A 5,570-nucleotide genomic window follows, 5' to 3' on the forward strand; every position below is an offset into this window, starting at 1 on the left:
CAAGCCCCACGACTGACAAAAAAAAAAAAGAAAATCAGAGCATTGTAGTCACATATTAAGGCAGAAATGCATAGGTGCTTTATTTTGAAGGAAACATCTCAAAAATTTGAAAAATTACGAATTTTACAGTTATTCTTTATATTTTTGTAGCTAGATGTTTACTGTTTTTCATAGGTTAGATGAATTCTAAACTTACCTTCTCCTGGCTTACGGGGTTCAGGCCCCATCACAGGTCTATGGAGGAGTGACCTACTATAACCCTGCCCAACAGCAGGTGCAGCCAAAGCCCTCTCCACCTCGAAGGACTCCCCAGCCAGTGTCCATCAAGCCCCCTCCACCTGAGGTATGAACTCCTTCTAATACTTAACAGCACAAGCCACATCTCTGGGCTTTCCTTTTCTCCAGAGGATTTCTCTGCTTTTCAGGGTGTGTTTCTGTTTTAAAAAAAAACACAAAAACAGAAACAAAAAACTTAAACTCCTAACAGATTTCCTTTCTGTTTCAGGTTGTAAGCAGGGGTTCCAGTTAATACAACTTTTTGAATTTTTTTCAGTCCAACATCATATGAGAGTAAGTACATAGCTTACTGTGACTGTATTCTTTTTTTTTTAAATCGGTCATGGGGCGTAAACTCTGGACCTGGATACTGTCCTGACCTCTTCAGCTCGAGGCAAGCGCTCTACCATGTGAGCCACAGTGCCACTTCAGGTTTTCTGGTGGTTTATTGGAGATAAGAGTCTTATGGCCTTTCCCGACCGGCTGGCTTTGAACTGCGATCCTCAGATCTCAGCCTCCTGAGTAGCTAGGATTATGAGCCACTACTGCCCGGCTCTGTGGCTATAGTCTTAAAACTTAACATTCATGCTTACCTTGCATGTATGAGCCCTGCGTTCGATTCCTCAGCACCACATAAGCAGAAAAAGCCAGAAGTGGCACTGTGGCTCAAGTAGTAGAGCTCTAACTTTGAGCTGAAAAGCTGAGGGATAGTGCCCAAGCCCAGAGTTCAGGCTCCACGACCAACAACAACCAATAAAAACCAACAACAACCAAAAAAAACCCTTAACATTCATGCTTACTGCTTGATAAACAATCACTTCATTAATGCTTGATACAATCATGGAATAATTTGGGAGGCTTAAGGAGGTGTGAGAATGTGTCAGTTTCTTTACTTTGTGAATGTATTGGGTAGGAGTAACGTAGAAATTGCTGTTGACTTGGTACTTTTATTTGGGAAACTGCATGATAAACATATAGGAGCATCGTCTAAACATGATCAAGAGAAAGGGAAATCTGTGGCTCAAGTGGTAAAAGTGCTAGCCTTGAGCTGAAGAGCTCAGGAGCAAGGCCCAGGCCCAGAGTTTAAGCCCCACTACCTACCAAAAAAAGAGAGAGACAAAAGGAAATCTAAATTTGAGATGGTACAGGAAAAAGACCATGGAGTTGTTCAAACCCACTGTATAACCCAGGCAGGTGTTGAACTCAAAATCCTCATCCCACAAATGTGTGCTGCCACACTCACCTGTATTTTTGGCAGTTCTGGGGCTTGAACTCAGGGCCTAGAAACTCTTTTTTTGATATTCTTTTGCTCAAGGCTAGTACTATACCACATGAGCCACAGCGCCACTTCCAGCTTTTTCTGTTTATGTGGTACAGAGGAATCAAACCCAGAGCTTGATGCATGCGAGGCAAGCACTGTATTACTAAGCCACATTCCCAGCCCCATCTGTTTTATTTTTTTTTTCCTTTCTTTTTTTGCCAGTCCTGGGGCTTGAACTCAGGGCCTGGGCACTGTCCTTGAGCTTCTTTTGCTCAGGGCTAGCATATACCACTTGAGCCACAGCACTATTTCTGGCCTTTTCTGCTTATGTGGTACTGAGGAATCGAACCCAGAGCTTCATGCATGATAGGCAAGCACTCTACCACTAAGCTACATTCCCAGTCCTATTTTATTGTTTTTAATCATTATTTCTGCTTGTTTTAAGGTCATTAAAATACATTATTGGGGCACATTATTTAAAGCTCAGCACTGGCGGCTCATGCCTGTAATCCTAGCTACCCAGGAGGTTGAGATCTGAGGATCATGGTTCAAAGCCAGCCCAGCCAGAAAAGTCTGTGAGACTCTTACCTCCAATAAACTACTGGGGAAAAGCCAGAAGTGGCTCTGTGGCTCAAGTAGTAGAGCATAGAATGTAGCCTTAGCACAAAGAGGTTCCAAGACAGTGCCCAGGCCCTGAGTTCAAGCCCCAGGATGGGGGATGGAGGGGAACCCAACACATCATTTAGGTGCTATAGGTGTGGTTCAGTGATAGAGCACATGCATGCTCAAGGCCTTGACTTTGATTTTCAGCACCAAAAAAACAAATCTCCCACATTATTTAGAAGTGTGATGAAAAGTAAGAGGGAAGACCAATGGAGAGTGAATATTCTGGAAGTACTTTATATGTTTGTATGAAAACAGAAATGTAAAACCTGTTGGAATTGTTTTTAAAAGGATTGTGGGAGGAGAGAGATGGAAGGGATGGCTTTATTGGGATATATTGTATGCATTTGGAAATGTTACAGTGAACCCCGTCTTGTACAAGTGATAGATGCTAATAATAGTTGTGTTTTTTTTTTTTTTTAAAGATATGTAACCTTTGAGAAAGCTTTAAAATGCCAGAGGTCCACTAACACTTTGGTGTTCTTCATTTTCCCAGCCCTTGTTAGGACAGCAGAGGTGAGAACTCAGGAGAGAAAAGACGTACAGCTGGCTGACTACTACCCAGAGGGCTCCAAAGATAGGATGTAGTCCTACCAGCAAGCAACTGGAAAAGGAAGCATCCCTTTCCCCTGTGGATAGGCTCTAGTGGAAAGAGGAGAAACAGGTGTCCTCTATTCTTCACTTGAGCTGGCTGTGCTCAGAGGAGCAGAGACATAACTGCCCAGGCTTTTGAGTCTAGATCCAGAAGCTGTATCTTGATCTTCTTTAATGTCTCCTGGAAAATGCAAGTGTCTTCTGTCCCAGGGAATTTCTTATTTGTTTGTTTTCTGAAATGTTTGTTTTTTAAATCCTGGCTTGCTGTTCTTAAATTAATATTCTTAGTGTTGTTTCTTCTCTCTCCCTTGATATGAAACAAGTTCTTTCTGGTTTGCTAGCATCTCTGGGTTCCCTTTTGTCATTGACCTCCATCCCAGATTATTAAGAGTATATCAGTCAAGTGTAAAGACAGCTGGCCTTTCACTTTTGATTGACCTTTGTTACTTTGATACTTGGCTTTTAATTCTTGTAACTCTATGGAAGCAAAGTCATCTAAATAGAGTCCCATTGGAAAAAAACTGAGTGGGTGAGTAGGAGCTCTTCTTTTTGATGCTGGTTGTATAATCTGAGCTTCCAGTAGTACCTGTATTCTGGTAGGCTTCAGTCCCCTACTGAGGCTGTTTTCCCCTACTGAAAGTAAGAATGGGCAAACCAGATGCGTTTGTGAGGGAGGGAGGTGGAGGGAAGCCTGTGCACCTTAGAGAAATGTATCACACTGTCCTCAGGGCTCAGTCTTTGAGGTAAGTGGAATTAGCAAGCCCCGCTTCTCTTCTTTCCATCCCTCCTACCACTTCCTTTCCAGTTGTTGTGGACCAATGCATCTCTCCAGAAGCAAGTACTATCCAGTAAGCAGCTTACCTTGTCCTTTGCAGTTGCTCTTCTCAGTGACTTTCCTGCTACAAGTGTTATAGATGTTACTACTTGATTTTTTCCCAAATTCTGCTCCTGTTCTTACAAACAGAAGATACAGTACCTGGGCTTAAGGCCTAAGGAAACCAATCACCTTTTGGGCAAGGGCTTTCCCTCCTTTTCTAGCCATGGTACCAAACCACCTTCCTGCTGCCTCTGGAAGTTTTCTGTTTCTGCAACACTGTCTGCCAGTAGAATCTTGGCCACTGTCCCTGTCCTGTGGGAACCTGCAAGAGAAAGTTGTGGTCATCTCTGTCAAGCAGTGTCACTTCATATTCCTTTGGTAGCTGGCCTAACCACTTTTGAGTCACAGTGTGGGGTAAGGGCGGGGGGAGGGTGGTAAAGCACTTAAGCCGTAACTCCCCTATAAGGAGAAAATAAGAGGTTCTTCTAAGGGTAGCTGGTGGTTGTGCCTTTTGTAGGCTTCCCTTTGCCTTAAACCTGAAGATGTTTCCTCAAGCCTGTGGGCAGCATGCCCACACTCCCAGACCTTAAGACACTGTGACAGTTGTCTCTGTCAGTCCACTGTGTTTAGTTGCAAGGATTTTGCCATGTGTGTTGTTTTTGTTACTGTTTTAAAGGGTGCACATTTGTGATCAGCATTGTGACATGGAGATAATAAAATTTAGACTATAAACTTGGCTCACTTGCCAGTTCTTTGCATGAGTTTTCACCTGGGAGAGAAAGAAAAGGACTCCCTAATTCCCTCACAAAGTCAGTCACACTGGAGTCAGCTCAGGCTGGTGAAATGGAAGGCAGAGGTTGGTGAAGCCCAGCGTGTATCTGCACTCCCTGACAGTTTTAGTTCTTTTTTTGCCAGTACTGGGGCTTGAATTCAGGGCCTGGGCACTGTCCCACTGTCCTGTTCTGAGCTTCTTTTGCTCAAAGCTAGCACTCTACCACTTGAGCCACAGTGCCACTTCTGGCTTTTTCTGTTTATGTGATACTGAGGAATAGAACCCAGAGCTTCATGCATGCGAGGCAAGCACTCTACTACTAAGCCACGTTCCCAGACCATAGTTCTTTTTGTGTGTGTGCTAGGTCTGGGGCTTGAACTCAGGGCCTGAGCTCTGTCCCTGAGCTTTATTTGCTCAAGGCTAATGCTCTACTACTTGAGCCACAGCTACACCTCCAGTTGTGTTTTTTTGTTTGTTTGTTTGTTTTGGTGGCTAATTGCAGATAAGAGTCTCAAGGCCTTTACTGTCCAGACTGGCTTCGAACTGTGATCCTGAGATCTCAGCCTCTTGAGTAGGTCGGGTTACAAGCAAGAGCCACTGCCACTCAGGGATAGTCCTTTTTTTTTTGGTCATCGTGGGGCTTGAACTATGGGCCTGGGCACTGTACCTCAGCTCTTCAGCTCAAGGATAGCACTCTACCACTTGAGCCACAGCACCACTTCCGGTTTCCTGGTGGTTTTTTTGGAGATAATAGTCTCACAGACTTTTCCTGCCCTGGCTGGCTTTGAACCGAGATCCTCAATGTCAGCTTCCTGAGTAGCTAGGATTACAGGCGTGTGAGCCACCAGCCCTCAGCTAACAGTTCCTTTTTTTTTTTAACTACAGTGCCAGGTAGATACCATGCAGTTTGTTAGATTTGGAAAGGTCCAGGATAAAACTGATTAACCACAAAAACACCTAATATCCTTGGTGTCTTTGTGTTTCCCAAATTTCTCTAAATGATACATGCCACACACTCAAATGTCAGTACAGCTGTCATGTCCTGGATGAAAGGCACAGATAGTTGGTTTTCTTGCAAAGTAAAGATGCTGGTGCTGAAAATATGAACTATAGTTTAAAAGAGAATTTTTATTTTATTTTTTTTCATTTTATTTTATTTTGTGAACATACTGTACAGAGGGGTTACA

The 5,570-nt window shown here is 43.6% G+C and overlaps 1 protein-coding gene across 1 annotated transcript in view; it reads left to right on the forward strand.

Moving 5' to 3' along the window:
- The window catches only part of Casc3 (cancer susceptibility candidate 3), a 16,881-nt gene that overhangs the window by 4,030 nt on the left and 7,281 nt on the right, over positions 1-5,570 (forward strand). The window lies entirely within an intron of this gene.

This window comes from Dipodomys ordii, unplaced genomic scaffold (assembly GCF_000151885.1).
Source record: "Dipodomys ordii isolate 6190 unplaced genomic scaffold, Dord_2.0 Scaffold7, whole genome shotgun sequence".
In the NCBI taxonomy this organism is placed as follows: domain Eukaryota; kingdom Metazoa; phylum Chordata; class Mammalia; order Rodentia; family Heteromyidae; genus Dipodomys; species Dipodomys ordii.